The sequence below is a fragment of the Pogona vitticeps genome, chromosome 3 (assembly GCF_051106095.1).
Source record: "Pogona vitticeps strain Pit_001003342236 chromosome 3, PviZW2.1, whole genome shotgun sequence".
Lineage (NCBI taxonomy): Eukaryota > Metazoa > Chordata > Lepidosauria > Squamata > Agamidae > Pogona > Pogona vitticeps.
Window position 1 is genome coordinate 75373317 of NC_135785.1, and position 26460 is coordinate 75399776.

Here is a 26460-nt window from a genome sequence, read left to right on the forward strand (position 1 = left end):
GGAATTAATGTTATATACTATACTGATCCAAAGTTATATTGCAGAGTGAATGATATCTGAAAGGTAGAGGATTCCCCCCCCCGAGGCCCTTCTTCTACGCTTATATTCTGACTCCATGAGACATTAATAACCAATACACACCAACAAGAGTCATCTGATGAAGTACGCTGTAATTTCATGCCATTAAGTCAAGTCCAATTTATACTAACCCTTTTCAGGGCTTTCTAGATAGAGGGTGCTCTGAAGTGGTTTATCATTCCATTCTTTTGAGGGGCTCTGGGACCCTGTGCCTTTCCCAAGGCTACACAGTCTGGCTCTTCTTCCTGGAGGCAAAGTATGGCATCAGAATCCCAACCTCTAACGTGCTGCCAGGTAGCCAATCCGCTGTTGGAGGGATTTGGAATTTGGTTATTCCCTTTTTGGTGCAGAGAAAAATGTGGAGAGATCTGCCTAGTCTCACCCTTTTCATTGGAAAAGGTTAGATAAACAATCGGGATGCTTCTTGTAAAAAGAAACAACAAAATCCTTTTACTCACACTTCATAACTCGTAAGGTGTCAGTCACATGTTTGTCCCGAACCCAGAACACACCCAGCATCTCATCAACTAGTTCAGTCTGCTTCCATGATTTCCTCTGATTAAAAGCAACAGGCTGCTAGCCTTAGTTTGTAAGTTACCACTAAACTTTAATATTTATTACAATCATGTCCTTAATTCCTTATGACAGCTTCCGTGATTACTCATGAGAAGGATAAAAATGGGTGGGAATTTATTTGGTTTAATATTTTGAAATAAGAACGTCTCAAATTCACATACCTTTCCATAAATTCAACATGAAGAACTTCAGTTTTTAAAAGTCAAAAGTAGAAAAGAGTGAAACAAACGAATTCACTCATCCAGGCAGAAGGTTTGAGTGCTCGAATGTCGGTTATGTGCTCTCAAGTTGATTCCAACATATGGCAAGCCCAGCAGAGTTGCCAAGGTATGTGAGATATTTAAAAAGTAATTTTATCATTGAAACCCCCAAGTGAGTTTACATGCCCATGTAGGGATTTGAACCCTGTTCTCCTGAGTTCCAGTCCGACACTGCATCCACTATACTACAAAGGCTTGAATACTTAGCTTTTAAAAACCTGGCTTTGAATCTCTATGTTCAATCATGTTTGTGGTACTGACCTATTGGGAATAGCTGGAACAACTGAGTTTGGCCAGGTCCTATGGCTGAGATTTCTGTCATTGTTGTTCAGCTCATTTTTGACAATGACTTGCCAAATATGCATTTTCCCCATAAATTAAACAGAAATAACTTGTAATTACAAAAACAAAAAGCATGTCCCTGAGTGGGAAAGAAAGCAAAGTTGACGAATGCCCTATGCAAGAAAAATAAGTAACTAGCAATGCAGTCGGGATGCGTTTGTGTGATCTAAGCTCCCAGTTACCAAAGCAACATGAAAAATAGAGAACGGAATAGCGCTGCTGCTCGCTTGTTATGATATTTGGCAGTTAACATGCTGGTGTGGCAACAAGTTGGTTGGCTCAAAGGCTGCTTGTTGTTCTAACTCTACTTATTTTGTAGCCAGTGTCTCACAATGTGAAAACTATGTTTCCTTCTATTACAGTGTCAATGCCTTCATGCACCTCAAATGTTGCGTCTGGGCCCTTAGACCTGCAAAGGAAACCTGCATTTACTTCCCAATGAACAATTATTAAACAAAAACAAACTAATTTGCTTACAGTACAGTATTAGGATAGACAGATACATTTTACTTTTTGAGGAAGTGTCACTTTGATTTACATGGTGACACGCCGAGTTTATCTAACTTGAGCCTTAGTTTTGAGTGGATGTAATTATGACCTGACTGTAAATATGCTTGTGGTCTCTGCAATAACTTAGCTTTTTCAAATAGTCAAGTGAGATAATCGGATTACATTTCCAGATGCACACAGGATAATCAACTATTTTTATTACATTACTGAAGAGATTTTTTTCTACTTACCAAAGAAAGGGAGGGAAAAAGAGGAGGAGGAGAGTAACTAACTTTGAAATCATAGTTACATAAACCAAAATATTTTCACAACGCAAAACAATACAAATGTTTAAACTTGCCTAATGAAGTATTAGGATGACACTGTACTTCTTGCTAATGAGTTCAGAGGACATTTTATGATCTGCCAGGTCAACAATCTACATTTTAAAAGACCCTAGATACATATGTACATGATCTCTATTTCAAAAGCCTTGTAAAAAGGTATTTGCACAAAGGCCCATAACAATCTTTGATAGCCTGGGGACCTTCACATATCAACAGCTTGCCATGTGGAGCAGGCAGCCTTTATGTGTTGAGTCCACAGGTTGATATTATGCTGACATAATATCTCTAGCTTGGGCCTAAGTCACATTCTAGAAAAGGCACTGGTAAATTTCACCTATAGGAGCAGTTGGTAGCACCTTTAAAGCCTTAAAAAATCAGGGAACCTATAGAACAGTAATGATAAATTTATAATATGAGGAAAGCATGAAATTACTCTTTATTTTTATCTCACCTTTTCGCCCCCAGACAGGTAAGAAACACAAAAGTTCTGCTTTACAGTCCTGGGAAATTTTCCATGGAACAAGGTATCTGTCATGGAAAAAACTTAGCAAGATTACATGAAACAGGAACTCTGGTTTTGTACAGTGATGAAAAGTAATGGTAAGTCATGTAAGTGTTAGAGAATGCAATTAATTACAATTTTTCATTATCATCAATAGCAAATTAATTGTTGAAGCTCACTAATGATTACCAAAACAGGGAAATGTTTAATCTTAGATTTGGAACTCTGAAAGTGTCCCTGATGTTTTGCAAAGTCTTGCCTCCTTCTGGAATCCAGCACTTGCCTCTCCTTCTGAATAAATAAGCCATGTTCACAGATGCTGAAACTGTGCTTAGCAAATCTTTAAGAGCCCTTGTGATGAAGTCCTCACACTAAAAGCTCCCTTCATCCTGGAGTCAGAGTAAATCCAGCTTGTTTCGTATTTACTTCCTCTGAAAAACATGCTGTGAGCATTTTGCTCTTTGTTATTATAGGACTCTTAGCTACTGTCATATTAATATATTATAATAGCAATATATTAATATTTTGTAATGAAACAGATTTGAATTCCTGCATTGAGCAGGGAGTTGGACTTGATGGTCTTATTGGCCTCTTCCAACCCCATTATTCATGATTCTATGATTAATGCTGTGACATATGAACCAGGTAATTATGCTGTTTATCCCACCCTCCATTTAAAACTATATTTGTGCCTTAAAATGCCCCTTAAAAAATCTTGACTGATGCACATTTTAACTTTATTTTCTAGATTTGTCTCTGAGCCATTATGGATTCAAAGAAATTGGTAATGTGTTCTCTGAAAATTATTCTGTTTCATCAGTCTCCAGACCAGCTCACGATACACTCTGCGGGGCAGTTGTTTTGAATCAAAGATATTAAAAATGAGTACAATGGAAATGCCTCATAATACTTCTAAAATCCCAGTAGGCATCTTTTCATCAGGATGGCCTTTCACAATGATACTCCCCCTCACACACACACACACACATCTTATTTCAACTTGGACATTTTCCTAACAAGCATAGAAAGCACAACTCAATTCTATGCATGTCTATGCATGAATGTGTGGCTGTATATTACTTGCTAGCCTGAGAAACATAGCTCAGTTCCATGAAAGATAAAGGTAGCTGTTATTTAACCTCCCCCCCCTTTTTTTTTCCCTTAGCGCTGAGGAGAGCTGAAGAAGCTTGCAGGCTAGACAGGCCACCTCTGCAGGCAACATCTGCTCTGTGGGCTAGAGATTTCCCATACCTTCTTTAGAATGTTGATAGTCAAGCCTTCAGTATTTCTTCTTCTTCTTCTTTCTTCCCTCTGGGAGGTCAGGTATCAGCATGGCTCTTCTGATTTTAGTGGTAGACTAGGTAGCTCAGATATAAAAAGGAGGAAGTCAATGAAGGTCATAAATTCCATTTATTATCTGATTTCACATGAGGATTCTTGGTTTGTTTTCCATGCTTATTCCATTACTCATTACTTTTCTTCTGATATTTAGGCATGACAATGACATGAAAAGATGTTCTAGCGATGTAAAACAGTCTTTAATCCAAAGCATAAAGGTGAAGGGGAAAGCAGACACTGCTCCCCTGAACCGACACAGAACCAAAGCCAAAAGCAGAAATACCACCTCTTTCCCTAGTTATTCCTTCATCCCATACTAAAGGGGTGCCAGAGGAGGGAAAGATTGCTTTCAGAGCTGTTAACTAACAATTCTGGTGTCCAAGGCTTTGCTGCCCTATTGGTTCAGCTGACGTCATATGAGCCTGGCAGACACAGGGAGAGAATAAAAGAATGGGGAGGAAAGTCGCAGTCTGAGGGTGTGGGTGGCCAGACTGGGCCTGTGCTAAACCCTCCTATTTTGTCTTTACTTCTGCCTAGAGAGCAGAGGGTGGAGGCAGTATGCCCATATTAAGGGCAGGTGGGTTTATGTCCTTCCACCAGCAACATTTTGTGCAGTCTAAATTGTCAAAACCCTACCCACCCTGCCCTAACTATCAGCTCTTTCATCAGATGTCAGAACTGACCAACTGAGGGTTTGAAGAAATTAAGCTGAGAACCACATGTGGCTCCAGGTCCAAAGTAATGCATTAGAATGCCTGCAGAGGGGCCCATATACAGGGACCCAGAGGTGGGATTCAGCCGGTTCGCACCGATTCTATAGAGCTGGTTCCTAAATGTACTATTGGCCTGAGATGAATGAAGGAGGAGGGGCCAGGTGACCAGCGACGAGCAGGGGCGAGGGGGTGCAATTAGCTGCCTCCCTTCCCACGCCACACTGAGCTATCGGAGGTGGGGTGTGGGTCAGCGGGTGGCACCTGTGCGTGCACGCAGCAAGCAGTGGATTAGGGCAAGCAGGAGAGCAGGATCGGGGCAAGCAGCCGACATGGCTGAGCTGCGGAGGGGAGGAGCGATGGGCTTCCCTCCGGCGGTGGGATCTTCCCTTGAAAACTGCATTCACACACACACACACACACACACACACACCCCTTCCCTTTCCATCCTCCAAGGCAGAACGGCCCTTCCTGGATGAGTCATCAAGGATCAGAGCTCTGGAGGACAGGAGGGCAGGGTCGAGAGTCTGCTCTTCTTCTTTAGCCTTTGTTCCTCTAAATTTGACCAGCAGCACGAATAGCTTTGTGTGGAAGGGTGTTCTGCTACAGACCCAGAGATTGCCGGTTCAAGTCCCTGCAGGGGAGCAACTCCTGTATTCTTTAATTTTATTTATCTAAGGGGACTCTTCAATTTTATTTGGTTGTTAAAGAGTGTTAGGGGATTGCGGGCAGCAGCGCAATTGTGCCAGCGCGAGCCGTATCTGTGTTCTATTTGGGTCCTGTTTACCTAAATCCTGGGTTATAATTTATTAAAAGTCCAGGTGTTTTATTTGGAAATAGCTGTTTGGATAGGACAGAGTGCTTCTTCCGAATTGAAAGGGTTTGGTTGTAATTGGGTCTTAGCGTGCCCCCCCCCCCTTTGGGCCGTTTCCTTGCCACGTGGCTCTGCAGAACACAGCAGTTGGCCCGCTATTGTTCTCAATCCCCTGCCGGGCCAGAGCACGTGGCCTCCCTTTGTTAGGGGCTTCCCCTTGTTTGGTTGGCTGGGGGGGGGAACAGAGCCAGGGAGGGGCTCCCTGGGTCCTTCCTGGCAGCCAGCTAGCAGGTCTATCTAGTCTGGCCTCCTCTCTACTAGCAGAGCTGTCTGATAGCTCAGGGCCTTACGTCAAAGACTACAGAGCCAGAGGACAGAGTTCGATTCCCATGGGGGCAAGGTTGACCTGCCACTTTGCTTTGGTCCTTCCTATATTATTAACGAGGCTTAACCGAAATCTTCCTTTAAACATAATCTAGTTGTCTGTACCTCTTTTACTGTTCTTATTGCAGTACAGTGGACCCTTGACTTACAGACGGCTTGACTTACAGACTTTTTGAGTTACAGACTTCTCTGGCCGCAAAATTTAGGTTTGACTTGCAGCCAGAGAATCGACTTACAGACCAGAAAAAAACCAAAATGGAACAAAAACGACCTGTTACGGGATTAATTGGTTTTCAATGCACTGTAGGTCAATGGAGACTTGACCTACAGACTTTTTGACTTGAGAACCGCCTTCCAATACGGATTAAGTTCTCAAGTCAAGACCCCACTGTATTTAATGTGTGAATTATTAAATTACCTTTCGGTATATCTTTTGGTTTAGTTAAAATGGTCATTAGGACATAGTTAATTTATTTGAATCCCACCACTGCAGGGACCCTCTGTAGAAAGACATCCATTTTTAATACCTAAAAAGGTAAAAAGGTTCCCCTTGACATTTTTAGTCCAGTCGTGTCCGACTCTAGGGGGTGGTGCTCATCCCGTTTTCAAGCCACAGAACCAGTGCTTGTTCGAAGATATTTTCCATTGCCACGTGGCCAGCGTGACTAGGGAACGCCGTTTTACCTTCCCACCAAGGTGGTACCTATTTATCTACTCGCATGTGCATGCTTTCGAACTGCTAGGTTGGCAAGGAGCTGGGACAAAGCGATTCGATCTTACGACTGCTGGTCTTCTGACCCTGCAGCACAGGCTTCTGTGGTTTAGCCCACAGCGCCACCACGTCCCTCTTTTATACCTAGAATTTAGTAAATGGTGCAAGATGCGTTTGGATAAATGTTGAGTAAGTGCTAATTCCAGGCAAATCATTTGCTCTGCATGTCTCCTAGGAACTATAGCTTGCCATATTTTTTTAAGATCAGCTTTGTGCATTTGCAGCTGAGAGGCTGATCTGAGCCCCACTCTGTTCACTGTATCCCCATGCACACACACACCCCAAAAAAACCCAAACCACCCTATCCTAGTTGAATTTCCACACATCACACTGATGTATAGAGGCACAGACTATTTTAGGGAAAAATAAAAGAAACCTATTAGTATCATTAGGTAATTTTCATTTTCTAACCTGAGACTTTCCATGCGAAAAGACTTCTTGCTCCATTAAAAATAACATTTCACTCAGGTAGTAATAGGAAACATTGAGTTCCTACAAGAAAGGGGGCTCTTTTAAGTATTTTAATTTTTCTGCCCAAATATGCTTTAAGTGAAACAGAGCCTAACCAATAAATTATCTATCTATATGCAACCACCTGATTTAGTGCTATCAGTGGTACAGATGGTGGATGAGAACACTGTAGGTGTTAAGATATTTTACAGCACTAATCTAAAACAGTTGTACAATGATGTAAGTATATGGAAATAGGGACACAGTTGCAGAATCAAAGCCAGACCTAAACTGATGGAGGACTAGCACAACAGCAATTTTTAGAAAGGGTAAGAGCATCACCACACAAGCATGCTGAAGTCATACCTGCATTTCAAGAAGAGGGATTGGTTTGGAAAATTAGCTGAAACCCCATGTGCCTCCAGGTCTGGAATGAGAAACAGGTGAAAACTCAAGGTGCAGATTTGTGGGGTTTTTTTGGACTACAAGTCCCAGAATTCTCCTTTCAGCATGGCTTGTCATTGTGCTGCCTGAGGAACTCTAGGAAATGTAGTCCAGCAAATGCAAATCCTTTATGTGTTCAGGACCAGCTGGTTCCAAAGAGCCAGAAAACAGTTATTGTTGCTCTAGCTGTCCCTCAGAGAAATTTTTTAAATCACTCTCGCTTGGGCAGTGGGTCTCCATCCACCAAAACTTCTGTGTGAACCGTCTGTAAGTACTTTATCAAGAAACATTGGATTGCTGTGTTATTTTCCTGTTTAAAAAACTAAATAAATAGGCAAAGCAAATGTGGATAATTGTGGCTTGTGGGGGGGGAACCTAGGGATTATATTCAAACATAAAGTAGACATGGCTGTTGCTCTATGTTCCCTCAAATTTTCAGGGCAGGGCTCTGCCTCTTATGTTCTCATCTCTACCCCTTTGTGACTCTACCTCTACATGGGGTTCCGGTTGCAACTGGAACCAAAGTGGCTGAAAACACTCGCTATGGGTGCACGGGCTGGTTGTGCAGCACTGTCTCCTTATATACAATGTCTAGGAATTCAGAAAGGGATAAAATGAGTTTAAACCAAGGTGGGCAAAATGCAGCTCTTTAGATGTTGCTGAACTGCAACTCGCAGCATAGAATCATAGTACTGTACTGCTGGAAGAGGCCCCAAGGGTCACTGAGTACATCCTTCCGCCAAAGCAGAAGAGCTACATTCAAAGCATCCCTGGTAGGCAGCCATTTAAACTTTGTTTATAAACCTCCATTAAAGGAAGTCCCCATCTCTCCTCCAGGGCAGTCCATTCCACTGGCCAAAGGCTAGCTCTTACTGCCAAATTATTTATTTATTTATTTATTTATTTATTTATTTATTTATTTATTTATTTATTTATTTATTTATTTATATCCCGCCCATCTGGTCTATACGACCACTCTGGGTGGCTTCCAAGGTAACATATATACAATAAAAACACAGAAATTTTACATAAGACAATCAATCACAAATACAGTACTAAAAGCAGATAATAAAGAGAGAATAAAGGAAAATCAAGTATTGACAGGAGGGAAGGCCTGAATGTACATCCATGTTTTTAGTTGACTTTTAAAGATACCCAGCGTGGGGGCTATGTGAATCGCTGAAGGGAGGTTATTCCAGAGGCGAGGAGCCACCACCGAGACGGCCCGATTTCATGTCTTTTCCTTCCGGGCCTCCCTCAGCATTAGGCTCCTCAGCCTCACCTCCTGACTCTTTTTTTAATTTCCTATTATCCAGGCAAAATCTTTGTTGTAAGTTGTATCTGTTCATACCCTCTGAAGCTACAGAAACTCCTCCACCTAACAGCCCTTCAAATATGTGAGGATAGCTATCATAGCACAGAGGAACTAGAGACCAAATTGCTAACATGCGCTGGATTATGGAGAAAGCCAGAGAGTTCCAGAAAAATATCTACTTCTGCTTCATTGACTATGCAAAAGCCTTTGACTGTGTGGACCACAGCAAACTATGGCAAGTCCTTAAAAATGGGAGTTCCTGATCACCTTATCTGTCTCCTGAGAAATCTCGATGTGGGACAGGAAGCAACAGTTAGAACTGGATATGGAACAACTGATTGGTTCAAAATTGGGAAAGGAGTACGACAAGGCTGCATATTGTCCCCCTGCTTATTTAACGTATATGCAGAATACATCAAGCGAAAGGCTGGACTGTATGAATCTCAAGCCAGAATTAAGATTGCTGGAAGAAATATCAGCAATCTCAGATATGCAGATGATCCCACTCTGATGGCAGAAAGTGAGGAGGAATGAAAGAACCTCTTAATGAGGGTGAAAGAGGAGAGTGCAAAAATGATCTGAAGTTCAAAATAAATAAAAAAACCAAGATCATGGCCACTGGTCCCATCACCTCCTGGCAAACAGAAGGGGAAGATAGGGAGGTAGTGACAGATTTTACTTTTCTGCACTCCATGATCACTGCAGACGGTGACAGCAGCCACGAAATTAAAAGATGCCTGCTTCTCAGGAGTAAAGCAATGATAAACCTAGAAAGCACCTTAAAAAGCAGAGACATCAGCTTGCTGACAAAGGTCCACATAGTCAAAGCTATGGTTTTTCCCTTAGCGATGTATGGAAGTGAGAGCTGGACCATAAAGAAGGCTGATTGCCAAAGAATTGATGCTTTTGAACTGTGGTGCTGGGGGAGACTCTTGAGAGTCCCCTGGACTGCAAAGAGAACAAACCTATCCATTTTGAAGGAAATCAACCCTGAGTGCTCACTGGAAGGACAGATCATGAAGCTGAGGCTCCAATACTTCTCATGAGAAGAGAAGATTCCCTGGAAAAGACCCTGATGTTGGGAAAGTGTGAAGGCAAGAGGAGAAGGGGACAACAGAGGATGAGAGGATGGTTGGGCCGTGTCATTGAAGCTACCAATATGAATTTGACCAAACTCCAGGAGGCAGCGGAAGACAGGAGGGCCTGGCGTGCTCTGGTCCATGGGGTCAGGAAGAGTCAGACATGACTTAACGACTAAACAACAAATCATAACACCTCTCAGTCACCTGTTCTCCAGGCTAAACATACCCAGTTCCCTCGATCACTCCATCATTCTTTCTTCTTGTCTGTGATGATGCTCCCATGTAGCAGAGCAAAAACTGAGTGGCCACATATTGCCCACCCATACTTTCTGGAAGAACAGGATGACATGGTGATGATTACGTTTGCCCAATGTTTACAATGTAAAGTAAAGAACTTAGAAATCTGGCCTGTCATTTCAGTTTTAGAGATCCTTGCTGAAAACGACAGTGGCCATGCCAACATCAATACAACCGCCCCCTCTTTCTTTCCAGATACATAGTTGTGATTTAAAAAAAAGAAAAGAAAAGCTTCGTGGTCTGCATGGTTTTGCAGCTTGAAATGCAGCTATCTCCTTACCCATTCCCCCGTGGGAATAAAAATAGATAACAGCTAATGAGAGTGTATAGGCACAAGTATGGGGTTACTTTCATAGCCAGTGCGATGGTTTTTTTAAAGGTCACTGTAGATTTCATCATAGACATTAGAGTAAATGGATGAGAACAATAAGATATATATTGGAATACATGTCTCTGTATTAGTATGAGTGGAAAACATAGCTCAGACAAGGAATTAACACCTCCTGGCATTCAGAATAGCGCTAGTATAATTAAAAAAGAGATTTTTTAGCATCAGAAAGGAGAGGTTCTAGTTTCATATCACACAGATTCTCATTTTGTGCCCAAGCACAGCTAAATATCCAGACAGTTTTAAAATATTTTGCTTAAAACTCCCCAGTTGGTGCTACAAAGGCTTAAGTATCTTGTCAGAATCTAAAGCTGTAATCAAACACACCTTCACCTGGGATAAATTCTAGTTCAACCCAATGATACTGACTCCAGAGCATACATGAATTGAACAGGATTGTGGCAACAGTTGTCGGTATGTGGGAGCTAGGTAACTTTAGACTCTAAATTTTAAAATATTATACCTTTTAGACCACAACTGTAGTTATGACATGCTGCCCAGTCCACTGCTGACATGTTCAGCAGCATGGTGCGTCTTTGTCCTATGCCCCAGGGATAACGCAAGACTGGGGCTGGAGGCACGAGATCTGGATGGGAGGGGGAGCATATTTAAGGGAAGGCTCGTCCCTCCCTCTGCCTCTTTCCTTGCGAGCAACCCGCCCGCCCATCCTGACACCAGTGTGAGTTCTACTGGTCACCTGTTTTGGAGCCAGATAGGAATTTTTGACTTGCATCCTGATTGGCTGTTGGAAGTGGGAATTTTTTCACCTATCCCACACTGGTCGTGGTGCTTTGATATAATAAGTGGGTCAATAGGTCACACTGGTGGGTAGTGCGGCTATAACAGGTTTCGGTGAGTCCCATCACAAACAGGTAAGGTATAGCTCACTAGATGCTCTAACCTTCCTAGTATTATGATTACACACAGTTTTCAGGATTGCGATACTGATCAGTCCCTGGTCTGTAGCAGAGTAAAACTGCAAATAAAGAGACTGCATTGCGTGAAAAAGGAACACCATATATTGACATCAGCAAGACTTGTGATCAGAGAAAGATTTTGGATTAACAATCAGCCTGAAGAAAACACAGGTCATGGGCCAGGGCGTGGACTTACCTCCCTCTATTACCATCTCTACACAAGAATTGTAGGTTGTTCATGATTTCATGATTTCTCTAGATGACGAGCTGGATAAATGCATTGGCAAAGCAGCTACCATGTTCTCTAGACTCACAAAGAGAGTATGGCTTAATAAGAAGCTGACAGCATATACCAAGATCCAGATCTATAGAGCCTGTGTCCTAAGTACACTGCTGTACAGCAGTGAGTCTTGGACCCTTTGTGCACAGCAGGAGAGGACGTTGAACACTTTTCATATGCATTGTCTCAGATACATTTTTGGTATCACCTGGCAGGACAAAGTTCCAAATAGAGTACAGTGGTGCCTCGCTTGACGACGTTAATGCATTCCAGCGAAATCACTGTAGAGTGAAAACATCGTCAAACGAAACAAAAAAACCCATTGAAATGCATTGAAAACCCCTCAATGCGTTCCAATGGGCTGAAAACTCACCGTGCAGCGAAGATCCTCCGTAGGGGCAGCCATTTTCGGGTGCCTGTAAAGCAAAACATGGCTCCTAAACATAACAGGGAGCCATTTTGTACACCCAGCAGCCATTTTGAAAACCCAACAATCAGCTGTTTTGATCGTCGTAAAGCAAAAATCAGTTCCCGAAGCAGGGAACCGATCATCGCAAACCAGGAAAACCCCATTTAAACCATTGTTTTGCAATCACAAAAGTGATTGCAAAAACCTCACCATCAAGTGGATTCATCATAAAGCGGGGCAATCGTAAAGTGAGGCATGACTGTAGTCCTAAAATGAACTGGAATTTTTAGCAGGTATACATTACTGAAACAGCAACATCTACGTTGATTTGGGCATGTCATGAGAATGGCTGATGGTCGGATTCCAAAAGATCTCATATACAGTATGGGGAATTAGTGCAGGGAAAGTCCCCCCGAGGGAGACCACAGCTGCGATACAAGGATATCTGCAAACGGGATCTGAAGGCCTTAGAAATGGACCTCAACAGATGGAAAATTTTGACATCTAGGGGTCCAGCCTTGAGGCAGGTGGTGCAGCACAGCCTCTCCCAATTTGAAGAAGCACTTGTTCAGCAGGCCAAAGAAGCAAAGAGGCAGTCCCAAAACCAGCAAAATCGGGGAGCTGGACAGGGGACAGATTGGATTTGTCTTCAGTGTGGAAGGGATTGTCACTCTCGGATTGGCCTTCTCAGCCATACTAGATGCTGTTCCAAGACCTCTATTTAGAGCACGTTACCATAGCCTCTCTAGATTGAAGGATGCCTACTATGAAATACAAAATTAATATTTCTGTTCCCTGGTCATTTAAAGCATGGTCATTCCATGCTTTAAAATGTGTCTACATTCTTAATAACCTGGAGCAAAACAGCAACAGCAACAAGTTTACAAACCCTAGCACTTTTTAAAGCAATATTCTGAGCATACACTGCTTGAATTTTAAATTCAGTTAGACCATATTACTTTCTTATCAAAGGTCACAAAAGTGTGCTTCTCCTGCAGATATATGAAACACACTGACTTGTGAACAAGCACCATTTTGTTGCAGAAGACAATAATATGTATGTATGTATGTATGTATGTATGTATGTATGTATGTATGTATGTATGTATGTATGTATGTGTTTGTTTGTTTGTTTGTTTGTTTGTTTGTTTGTTTGTTTGTTTATTTATTTATTTATTTATTTATTTATTTATTTATTTATTTATTTATTTATTTATTTATTTATTTATTTATTTATTTAACTTATATGCCGCCCACACTACCCGAAGATCTCTGGACGGCTTACAACATTTAAAATACAATAAAAAGGCAAAATAAAAGGGCAAAATAATTAAAATGCAATTAAAATATATATTCTAAAAATTGCCATCAGATCCACAGCTGATATTATTTCAGTTAAAAACCTTCTGGAACAGAAAGGTTTTGACCTGGCGCCGAAATGTCATCAGCGTCGGCGCCAGACAGATCTCAGTGGGGAGGGCATTCCATAGTCTGGGGGCAGCTGCCGAAAAGGCTCTTTCTCTACAAGCCCTCCCTCTTATCTCCTTAAGGGACAGCTCTTTCAAAAAGGCCCCCTGGTTAGATCTTAACTGCCGGGTAGGTTCATATGGAAGGAGGCGGTCCTTCAGGTATCCAGGGCCTCTGGCCAGATGAATAGAAAATTCTAGAAGTCAGAGCCCCCAAAGTAATGTTTTTTTCAAGCTCTTGTCTTTAATCTACAAAAATAATCCTTCACATATATATTTCTTTCTAGGTTAGCCTTGATGCTTCATCAAATTTCTATTATTTACAGATTTCATAGGAAATGAAGTTGAAAAGGAGTTTTAACGTTGTGAAAGGAGATTTTTCTTGTGAGTAACAAATAACGACGGTACAGATATAAGTTTTTCATAAGCAGGAATATGGAAATTTCCTCAACTACAATATTGAATGTATTGTACTTATTTTATTCTATTCTGTGAATTTCAACCAAAAAAATCAACTTAAAATAGAAACTTAACAGAGGACAACTACAAAACAAACAAACAAAAAACAGAAAAATATCCTGAAACTCTCAGGCAGTGTACCAATGCTCAAATTAAGGAACTGCAGGAAAATGGTGGAATAAACACATAATTTTTAGAAGAAACATAAATACAAGAGGAAATCCCAAGAGAAGAAGGCTAGGGCCATCTTGATGAAGGCACAGAGATAAGCTTCTCTGAGAGAACTCCTTATGAAGGATTATCATTTTCTGTGGACTACTTCCCTCTCTGTATTTGTACAGTAACTCTGTATGATCTTTCAAAGAAAAAAGAAGTCAGTCTATCTTCTGGCATAAACATGTCCAAACATCTGTGCAGCAGCTATGCGAGGTTGTATATGTGCCACTTCTGATCTGTCTGTAGTACACTTCACATGTCAGATGCTGTGGTCAGAGGGTTGCAATGGGGGAATCCATTAGGGGGAAAGTCTACAGTATAACTTTTTACAAAATGTTTTTTGTGTGTTTTTTCCTTGGCTGTCAAGACTTCTGCTCCCACTTACCCAAAACTCTTTCACAATCCTCTCTTGGATTTTGCTTTGGGTAGATTTACAAGCTCAGTGAATCCAAAAATGGCTTTCAAAATAAATGATATTTTTAAACCTAACTCAAATGAGAGAACCTGCCAAGCAGGTTTTCCCAAGTTCTCATAGCTCTACATTATGTGACTCTCTTCTTGGACCAGGTTCTCAGCTTGAATTCCAAATGACCTGGAAGCAATCCTAAACTAATGTGGATGCAGGCATTTCAAAGCTCCGACTCCACTGATAGTGACAAGGATGAGACAGGAGAACTAAAGAAGACAAATAGGAATTCAGAAATAGGCCAAGTGCTGTGTTTTCCAATTGTTTGAATAATCCAAAAGGCTCCCACGTTCCTACTACCAAATTTCGTGAGTCTCTTCAAGTCTTACCAGCATCTCAGGTAGCACAAATGAGTGGCATTTTACAAGCAAGTGGATGTCATACTGTATATAAGGCTAGTTGCTACACGCATACATCTTTATAGAAAGCCAATAGGCTTCTGAATATCTTGATTCAGCCTTTGTCTGCAGTGCCAAGTATTTTATAAAGATAGAGCAGAGTCTGTTTTTCTTTTCCAACTAGATAGTACAGTAAAAATCTCTGTGAAAGCTTTGTCACTTTGGTAATCAGCATTGGGCAGTCTGTGTTTCCCAGAGCAATATCCCTATTAACCTCAAAGCAAGCCAAGAATAAGAAGGTAATTTCATGGCCAAACAAATGCTTAAAATAAATAAATATACAGAAGATTAACATCAGAGTTATAGACATTTTTAGTCAAAAGTTAGTCCCCTTGCAATTAATTCACCGGCTAGAAAGTAAGTTTAAAATTGTATTTACTTGGAAGGAAGTCCCATCATAGAATCATAGTTGGAAGGGGCCTATAAGGCCATCAAGTCCAACCCCCCTCCTCAATCCAGGAATCCAAACACAGTGGGCCTTGTTCGTGAGTAGATACATTTGCACTATATGGTTCTTAAATTTTGCTTTTTTAATATTTTTGTCATTATTTAAAAAATTGAATAAACTGTCATTTCTACTGTATAAATTGCATATTTGTCAAATTTTATAAAGGGAAAGTAATGTCTAAGTTTACCCTCCAGTTGAAAAACCAGTTTGCAGCTTCTGTGCATTCTTCTAAATAAACTCTATATAGTCCTGAGCTTGGATGCACAAGCCAGGTGAGCACAGTCAAAGGTAGTCTACTAGCTGTGTCCATTTCCAGAGATGTCTGACTTGACTGGGGTGACACACACACGTTACTAACATTCTGCTTGAATTGCTATAATTCACTGTATGTGCCTGCTTGCCTTAAACATGCATTAAATGTTAAAAATATGTTGGAACCTAAAGAGCTTTGCATTCCCTTCTCATAGTGAAGAAAGTCCTAAGAACAGCAGTGGTGAATGCAAATCTTTCTCTTCTGCAGTCTGACTCTCCACCTTATCATTGGTCTTATTCAGATACAGTATGTACTGCTCAGTTCAATGGGGCTTAGTCCGAGATAAAGTTGAGAAAATGAGGACATTTACTATTTTCAATCATTTTTGAAGGGATCAGAAATATTTGCACTATTTGGAATATCTACTGACGCTGCAGTATATTATCCTGCATCTAAAATGAATCAGCCAGCAGCTGTTACGTGTGGTAAAGGGCCCCATGTTGTGTGAGTTGCTTAAAAAGTGAAGGGTCAGATAGATTTCTGAGAGCTGAGTGGAACTGGAAATTTTCCAAAGGGCGATTTTGGTTTTAAATAAATGTGAATTTCTGCAACTGAAGTAAGATTTTGTGTCTGGGAGTAGAGGAGGAGCAGCGGGGGGAATGATAGTCATATATTTCTGACCAACTATACTCCCACAACACCCCTTGCTTTATTACTGTGTCAAAGGCAAACAATATTTTATTTGTAAAGGAGAACCATGAAGCCTTGACCATGTGGATTTTTGAGAAGAGAAAAAAAGAGAGGGGGGGGGGAAATATCTCATTTGCTGCTGGTGCTGTGGGTTTTGGACTGTATCTTTTAATTATAAGGCAAATTCTTCTATTGTTACTCGGGTGGTCTGACTGACACCTTACTCTACCAATAGGCTTCAGCAAAGATGGGTGGCAAAAGCCAGCCTTTTCATGTTACCCATCTGTAAGACATGCTTGATGTTTAAATCAGTTACATAGACATTTAAATCCCTTTCCCATGCCAGCACATTGCCCTTTAAGCCTTTAGGTTTTTATTCTTGCCATGACTCATATGTTCAGCCTGCACATTAACGCTGAGGTAGAGATCTATAATAAATCATTCAGTGTCTGTGTCAAGTGAATTGTTGTTGTTGTCTTTGGTGAACTGGGACACCCCCCTTTCTGCCGTGTAATAGGCTAATAAAGGATGGTGCCAGAATACACCACACTGTAGCCCATGTGTGTGTGTGGGGGGGATGAATATGGAAATATTCTGAAATGGCAATTCTCCTAAATAAATAGCACATCAGTTTACTTAAAGCTAATCATAAATGGAACAAATTGGACCCATGTGCCTAAGAGAAACCTGAGCAGAATGCAGGAGTTAAAAGAACCCATTGTTTTCTAACCTGACCCTGGGCATGTGTCAGGTTACATCTGTTAAGAGTGAATCTAATGCCAGCCCTATATTTTTAATTATAAATATATAAAACATTTTAATAAGATGACATTCTGGCCTTACTAAGCCTTTAAAAAGCTGGATGTGGGCGGAGTGGGTAGAATGGTACTCCATGTGCCCCAGAGACAATGCCAGCATATAATGATTGACTGTTTTCCTGTAATAAATTGGAAAAAAATCTGGTTGGTAAGAACGGATCCAAATCACTTGGCATTAGAAAGGTAATTTGTTACCGAGCTTCCTCTTCAAAACTGTTTCCAAGTTCTGCGGAACTTAGTTAGTACAGTCTGTAATGTTTAAAAGGAGAAGGAGGAAGGCATGATAGAAAAGCTGGTTTTAATTTTGGTTTGAGCTTTTATTAAAAAAATACTTATGGCTCCAACCTAGAGGTTTGCGCAGCCAAAAAAAAAAGGGGGGTGTGTGCTTAGGACAAAAGCCAGATCTATAGCCACCTTCTTTGTACCTTTCCAAATCTCAAGCCTGCTTAATTATGATTAATTGCCACATGGATAATCAGATACAGTTTCAAAAGGTTGGAGATGACAGCCCAAGGACACCAGGGAAGAAAGGAGGGTTGCCTTTGATACAAGAGAGCAGAAGGGGGGGGGGGGTGAACACAAGCCAAGCTCCTTCCTCAGCCCCGTAACCTTTTCTTATTTTAACAATTCCAAACAGAATTAATGCCATCAGTATATTGTTCCTTCTCCGGGGAATTAAACTTCAACTGTACAATTTCTGCAGCTGTCAGTTTTTTCAGACCTCCTGTCAATAATGCAATGTTGGGGTGCCCTTCTTCTTGAATGAAAGCAGTTTCAAGTTTCTGCTTTATGTCTCTGCTTTCTGGGTGGTGTGACATGATGAGAAAGTACCAAAAAGGAAGGGGCAGATTGGGGGTGTGTGTGGAAATAGCAGTTAAAAAGCTTCTACTTTTGACTTAACTGGATCAAATGTAATAGACTTCAGTCTTTTCTCCTTATTTCCTTTGCTTGATTTAGAAAACACTGTGAAAAGTGCAGGAGATTTTGTCTTGCCAGCTCTTTCCTCCATTTAAAATCCCTTTGGCTAAGTCAAGGATCACAGTATGTCATTTCCAGCCTAACAGAAGTGCTGGGCCTCGTTCAGCTCCTATTACTAGGAGGCAAATCCCTCGATTCCAGGCGCCAGCGTTTCTGCTTTTTTGGCTCTTTTCCCAGTATTGTTTCCTTCATTACATTCCAGAGTGCCTCTCAGCCAGTTAATGTTTGCACTGGGAGGTCCAAATATCCAGCAATCAGCTCTGAACTTCTCTCTCTCTCTCCTTTCTCTCTCTCTTTTTGTTGAGAATTGCAGGTTTCAAATGCAATCGCTGGCTTTAAAAGGAAACGTACAGGTGAACACACCAAAAGCACTAATTTTCATTTTATTCACAAACAGTCATATTTGCTGCAGCTTCGCCACATGCCCTCATAAAAATGGTTGTAGAAAATGTCTGGCTTTTAAAAGATGTTATACAGCTTAGATTTGTTGGGGGTTTGCCTCTCTCTTTTTTTTTGAGCAATCACTCTTTTCTGAAGCCCCCCTACCCACCCGCCCAGCCACCCACCAAATGGTACAAATACATTTTAGACTAAAGTGTGCTAGCGTTGTTTATTGCATGTGGCTGAGCTTATTGATAGGCTTTCAACATATGTTCTTTCATTTGGAAATCTAGTGAGCCAAAAACAGATAAACTAAGCTGAACAGGGTTATAGTTCAGAATGTTTAAAGGCCAGGTTTTGTTATTCATGGGTCTTTGTACTTAAATCACTTGCTTTAGAACAATTCCTATGTGGAAATAATGCCAAGGAAAACAATACATGGATTTGGTCAGTGTTAAAGGTTTAATATAATATTGTTTGGGATGCATATATATAGTTTTACTATGGGCAGCTTGTGGGTATCAGTGGGGGCACCTAATCCCAAGTTTGGAGAAAAGGCTGCTTGGTCATTAGCCATGTGAAAGCAAGATGCTGTGATCTCCTCCAGTTCATAAGTCTACAGGTCTATAATGTAACAGTCAATGTAAGATTTTTTGGGGGGTGGGGCAGGAATATATGGACATTTCCTCACAACTTCAATATTCTGTGGCCACTGAAGTTCTCTGGGTTTTTGGAGGAATTCCTGTTGCATGGGGTTTTCCCTCAAGATTTTTTTGTAGTTCAGTTTGGAGTTCTCCCAGACTTATGTGCCGGGGTAGCACTTCAGCTGCTTAGGGTGTATTGCTTTTGATAGACAAACTGGATCATAAGCTAATGAATGTAGGAGGTAGCCATGTTAGTCTGTGCAAGCATATCAGGCAAAATCCAAAGAAACAAAGTATAACAAGACAAGATAAAAACATATGGCACCTTAAAGCCTATTATATTTTTATGTGAGCTTTTGTGGACACATCCACTTCATCATATTTTCCCCGATTCCTAGTTTATTCTCACACGCTGTATGTCACATTCACTTGGAGAACACCAGCTGGACTGTAGCTAACACGGAGATATGTTCAAGGGAACCCCCAAGTCTGCAGAAGGGCAAAAATTATTTAAGGAGAATACTCCTAGTGAGCCAAAAACCAAACCTAACTTAACCTAACCTGTGAAAATTGTGCAGACTCAAAAGCCACTGAATGTTGAATATATATTACCAGACTGCAGAAGGTAGAGGGAGCAGAATCCTGGGGAAGGACATGGAATGAACTGTAAAGCAAGACTGGCTGGCTGAAACCCTTTCCAGAAGCATTTCACACTGCAACCCTCTCTGGCACGGCCCACTTGTTTTTCCTCCTTCATATCGCAGATATGTAGGCATTCTCCTCTTGTAGCTAGTCTTTCATGATAGAAGTAAATGCATTCATACTACTACTTACATAAGAAAGCACAATAGTATATTTTGTTTCCATTTAATTCATTGCATTAAAGATTGGGGAATCAATTCCCCATCATAAATGATGAGGGTTGCTCTTCATAGTATATGGTGTGCCAGCCAGTGCAGTGGCTGTTCTACCCCATCCCCTCTGGTACACACACGTGCACTCATGACCATACTACAGATGCTGTGCATGCTCACTTTTCAGAGCATTGCTTCCCATCTTGCAGAATTATTTAATTGTTATAATTTTTTCTTATATTTGTTTTATATTGTAAGTCTCCTAGAGTGGACGAAATGACCAGATAGGCGGGGCATAAATAGAACAAACAAACAAACAAACAAACAAACAAATAAATATTGTAAAACTTACAGAGTCATTGGTATCATCAATTATCCAATACAGACACTGTGATCACTGTCATGGTCACAGTATAATAATTTTACAGATATCACTACAGATTTCTGTTCTGACCCCCAACAGCCTCCCTCTTCTCCCATACTGCCAAACTCTACCTCAGTCAGTATCTCCCTTCAGAATTATGGATTCTTGTTTTATTATGTGTTCACAATATGTTTAATAAATCCCCCAAATGATCCTGAACAAAGAGCTAGCAGATGTTGATTTCCTCACTTAAACATATTTATTTGAAAGCATTATATCTTTCTGACTTCCTCTCAAGGCACTGACCTCTGAACCTTCTCATTTCCCTGCCTCTCCTTCTTTTATATACAATATTCTTCAAGCTGTAGCCAAACACAGCTAATCATGTAGGATGCAGCCCAACAAAATATGAAATTTCCTCTTGGACCACAGTAGCTCCACTTGCATTATGAAAAACAAGACACTTAATTCCTCATCCTATTTTTTCTAGTTGAAATTATTTTTCCTCTCTCAGTCTTCTGATCCAGCAGCAGGACTAGCCCTCACACCTCCTTCACTTACTCTTCTATCTGCAAAGCATTCTCCGCCATTGGTCTACAGCCCTTTCCCAAAACTATGTGCCATGTAAACCTATCTTAGGAACTTCCCAGGCTTGTGACCATACACTTCTTGGAATTTCTGATTAAGGACCAGTCTTATCAGCCATGATGAACTTTTGGATGTTTTCATGCTAGAAAGTGAGTGGCTGAAAACAGATAATTTACCAAGTGGTAAACATGTTCTTCTTTCTTAAATGCTTGTTAACATGTGCCAGTATCAGAAAAAAATAATGTAAAACAGAGACAACAACTTGCTTCATAGTATTCTGCAATTGCTATTACGCCATCCCTCATTATGAGTTGTAGTGATGATATGGAGTGAAAACCTGTCCATTGCTGCATTATCTTGAAGTATAAAGATAGCTCAGTGGTTTAGGGAGAGGTGGGGAGTTTGGTTCCCCACTGTGCCTCCTTGACAGGGGTTGGACTTGATGACCAAGAGGGCCCCACCCAACTCTGCAGTTGGAGAGTTAGAGAGCAGCATGTATATATTTTGGAGGGAAGATTCAAAATATAAATATGGAGGAGTCAGAGGTGCCTGGAGCTCTCACTGCTGCCATCGCTGCTGCCCCAAGCCTCCAAGGGCTTCCCTGTCACTGCCAGAGGCCTTTCGGAGGTCCCCCGCCTACGCCAATGCAGGCTTTCCCAGGGTGGACCGGGCCTACCAGGGGAGGCATGATTGGCGGTGAGGGGGACCTCCGAGAGGCATCCCGTAGTGGCGGAGAAGCCCTGGGAGGCTTCCAGAGGCATGATCGGCGGTGAGGGGGACCTCTGAGAGGCCTTCCAGGGTTGCTTCTTGGGAGGAAAGCGATGACAAACTTTGACAGCATCTTAAAAAGCAGAGACATCACCTTGCCGACAAAGGTCCGCATAGTCAAAGCTATGGTTTTTCCAGTAGCGATGTATGGAAGTGAGAGCTGGACCATAAAGAAGGCTGATACCAAAGAATTGATGCTTTTGAATTGTGGTGCTGGGGGAGACTCTTGAGAGTCCCCTGGACTGCAAAGAGAACAAACCTATCTATTTTGAAGGAATCAACCCTGAATGCTCACTGGAAGAACAGATCCCAAAACTGAGGCTCCAATAATTTGGCCATCTCATGAGGAGAGAAGACTCCTTGGAAAAGACCCTGATGTTGTGAAAGTATGAAGGAAAAAGGAGAAGGGGACGACAGAGGATGAGATGGTTGGGCAGTGTCATAAAAACTACCAACATGAATTTGACCCAACTCCGGGAGGCAGTGGAAGACAGGAGGGCCTGGAGTGCTCTGGTCCATGGGGTCACAAAGAGTCGGACACAACTTAACGACTAAACAACAAAAATACCTTTTCTTATACTACTAGTGTGTGATGTAATGATGGCACATGTAATGGAAACAAGACCATGTCCCTACACCTTTATTGTGTTCCTCACAGAGGAGCCAGGATGACAAGGACTGTGGGATGTATAATTTCCAAGACTGATCTAGTGATGCATTCTCATATCCCATTATATTCATCAATGTCCTACACATAGGTCACATGTTAAAACATGCATTACCACTTCTATTAGCTCCAAAGAAGCTTTTCCTCACTGTCACTTCCATGGATCATTAAAACACACAAAACAACCCAGCTAGCATATGGTAAGTGTGGGGAACATTCCCTAATTATTAAGTTTCCTCCCAGTCTTTACAGCATATTAAAATGCATCGCACAATATCCCAACCACTACCACCACCTGTAACACCTTTTCACTGATAAAGGAAATCAAGAAAACATGGAAAGAAACCCTACGACTTGGTGCTCTATCAGCACTTGTAGCAAGCTTCACATTCCAACCAAAGGAAAAGTTTAAAAGCCCTTAGAACTGAAAGCAAGTACTTTATGGGTAAATTCAATTCAGGCCCGTACTTTAAGAAGGTTACAGGAATATTAGGCTAAGGGCATCACAATTATGTGAAGAAGTCTGGAGAGAAAAGATTACATTGTTCTGACAACAACATTTTTGAAACATTTAGGCCTTTCATATCGTTAATTTAAAGTGTGAGATTAAATATTTTATGCAAATATTAGACAACAGCAGAGAGCTCTTCAACTTAGGATTTGAAACAAATTGAAAGCATGCAAGACATATTCATTTCTTAAGCAGTTTAGTTTTAAAATCTGCATTGTCTCTTTTAGGATTAACTGACAGTAACTCTTTGTGTTCAAATGGATTTAACTTCAGCATGGTTTGTTTTCCAGATATCATTGTCCTCCAGTCCTCCAGCATAAAGCAAAATGTAAAGGGACAGATCAAGCAAAAAAAAATATATCTTCACATCATAAACACCAAATTCTGTTTAAATTTCATTACTAAATAGGATTTCGGCTTCATGTTCCATGCCTAATCCTGTACTATAAAAGATGTATAAAAACCTCTTGATAAATTATAACAGACTTTTGTGGAAGTTGCATATATTGATTAAAACATCAAGCAGTTAACACGCAAACCAATAATGAATTACTTCTCGAGGAAGATAAAACTTTGTGATATTTAAAATTACAGACTTGAAAGTAAGTAAAATTACCGTTAATTATGCAGAAGGGAGCAACACCTTAGCAGTAAACAAGATAAGCACCTCAAACGGCACTAATAATTTTAATTAACATTTCCTAGTTTCCGTTCACCTCCCTTCAAGGTCATCTACTGCCTCCTTGTATGACAATATTACTGAGCTCCGTTAAAAACTTGCAGGCTTTCATTAACTGTTGTGATTTAAAAAGAAAAAAAAAACCATTTTGTTCCGGCACAGATTGTTTTGATTTTTAAAATATCACTGAATCATACACAGACATACAGTAAATCAGGCTTCTGTAGAACTCCTTGCTGGGAAAGCCATTATATAAATTCAGCAAGTTCAAATGGTTAATCTGGGCCTGATCATTCTGAACCCAGTTCATAGGCCCATTAGCCCAGCCGTCCCCTTTCATAGCTCCCTCAGTCTAGCCAAATAAGATGTTCCCTATGGTCCACAACTTAGAAGCTGCACTTCTAGCTTCTACGATTGGCAGGAGAACTCCTTGCCACTGCCTTTGTCAAAGCACTGCTTACTTTCCATGTCCTCTTTCAGGGAGGACCTGGCAGCGGTTAGGCCATTTCCAATTCTTGAGACTTCTGGCACATTTAAAAAGAAGGAGAAATACCAACACAAAGTTACAAACATTACAGTATATTTAAAATCTGATGGCTTCCATGAATGTGAAACGTAGACCAAATGGGCCTACCATGACAGTCTCTGGTTTCAGGATGAGAGCTGAATGCAATTACTATGTGTAGCATAACCACCACAGTCAAAAAATTGTGCGTTTCAATCTCTACCTCAGACTTACCTAGGGATATCCAGAGCTTCAGCATAAAATGGGATGACTGGATGCACCCAAGAAAAATGTGTTGTGGCTCATCACATATTATCCATGAAGAACTGCCTACATAACTTCCTTTAAACAATAAATAAGGTTCATGACACAGAACGTTGTCTGAATGGTTGGCTACTGAAAATAGGACCAGGAGAAATACATACATATACTGTAGTGTAAAGGAAATCACACATAACAACATAGGACTTGCAGTGTACTGATTCATACAATTATGCATTTAAGATTTATCAGTGTATTGGATTGCTTGCCCTGGCTATTTAAATATGAGGAATATAGTAAGAAAATGCCATTTGTGCAGTACTATTGTTGTTGTGGAACTCCTGAGGGAGGTTTGGTAAGTTCTCACGTTATTCTTTCCTGTAGATACATGTTGACCAAAGGTGCCATTGCTCCACTCAACTTTTCATAGCTAATGCTACTCTTGTGATTTTATTAGTTTTCTTTGGGTTTATTGTAACGTAGTTTGATGGGTGGTGGTGGTGGTAGAGTCTGATGTATTTTATTCTTTTTATTACTTTTATTTGTGTATACCTCAAATAGTCCTTGAGTGGACTAATAAAAATGCTAGAATAAATAAATAAATAAGTGTTATATCAAGGCATTTGTTCTATGCCCCAAATTTAATAGACCAGGTCACTTGGAATATAATGTGGAGTGAAAGAATCTCATTAGGCTAAAATGAATGTAAAATGTGTCAATTTGATCCAAATGAGAACTGTAGTAAAACCATGTTTGATGTTCATGTGCAATAAATCTTTAACATTTGTCTGTAAAGTATTAGAGAATCCATGGGGAAATCTGTATTTGTGATAGCTCGCACATTTTCAATGATTTTCCTCTAATCTTTTGTTGACATTTAAAGCACGTGGAGAAAAAAAGAACGTAACATCTTCAAAATCCAAATTATGAAGTGTTTCTCCATGGTAAACAAAGTATGTACTGATCCTCTATCTGTTGTATATAGAGGTGTAGAGGAAGGGATGGGATGCAAGGTGACCCCAAGGGACACTTTGCACTTAGGGTCTTGAGGCTTGGGTGGTGGGTGGCCTCGGGGTACTCCTGCATGGGGACCAAAAGCATGCTGTACATCAGAACAACACACATTTGGAACAGGAACTCCCTGGATAGAGGTATGGAGAGGAATGTTGGGAATGGGTCCAGTTCCAGACCTATTTTCACTATAGTGGGCCCCCTCGTGAAAGGGGAAGTTTGAGTTTGAAGAGTTAATAAAGTTGTGGCCCTAGTTTAAACCAATTATGCTGTGTCTCATCTCATTATTCCAGGGTGGGCAGGCAAAGGCAGAAATTATTACAATACTTAATCTTGCACACAAAGGGATAACTGTTTTAGGCCAAGACTAATTAGTCAAAACCAACCCGAAAACAACCCCCCCATCTACAACAATCTATTCAATCTGAAAAATGGTCAGTGACCATACTCATTGTGTATTTTTTTCCTTTTAATTTCTGTTATATTTCCGTCACGTGAGGTGACCATTGTCACTCATAAGGATGCCTTTTGGGTTAAACGATTACAGTTTGGGGTGAGTGTAGCCCCGGGATTATTTCAGAACTTAATGGATTCTCTTTTAAAAGGGCTTCCAGGGGTCACACCATTTTTCGACGATGTGTTAATTGCTGCCTCTACCAAGGAGGAATTTGCCGACCGCCTTTGTTCCGTGTTAAAGCGTTTCAAGACGGCCGGCCTTAAGGTCAAGCGGGAGAAATGCCTGTTGGGGGTTGATCGGGTGGAATTACTAGGGTTTTCCATAGACGCAACAGGAATCCACCCTTCCGAAGATAAGCAAAAGGCGATTCAGGATGCTCCCGCC

The 26460-nt window shown here is 40.9% G+C and overlaps 1 long non-coding RNA gene across 1 annotated transcript; it reads right to left on the reverse strand.

Moving 5' to 3' along the window:
- Positions 1-749: 749 nt before the first annotated feature.
- LOC140705494 (uncharacterized) lies at positions 750-23938 on the reverse strand. The gene is made up of 4 exons (XR_012084888.2): positions 23780-23938; positions 3846-3959; positions 2544-2620; positions 750-1665 (listed from the first exon to the last, which is right to left on the reverse strand). It is a non-coding gene; the product is annotated as an uncharacterized LOC140705494 (long non-coding RNA).
- Between the last annotated feature and the right edge of the window lie 2522 nt (positions 23939-26460).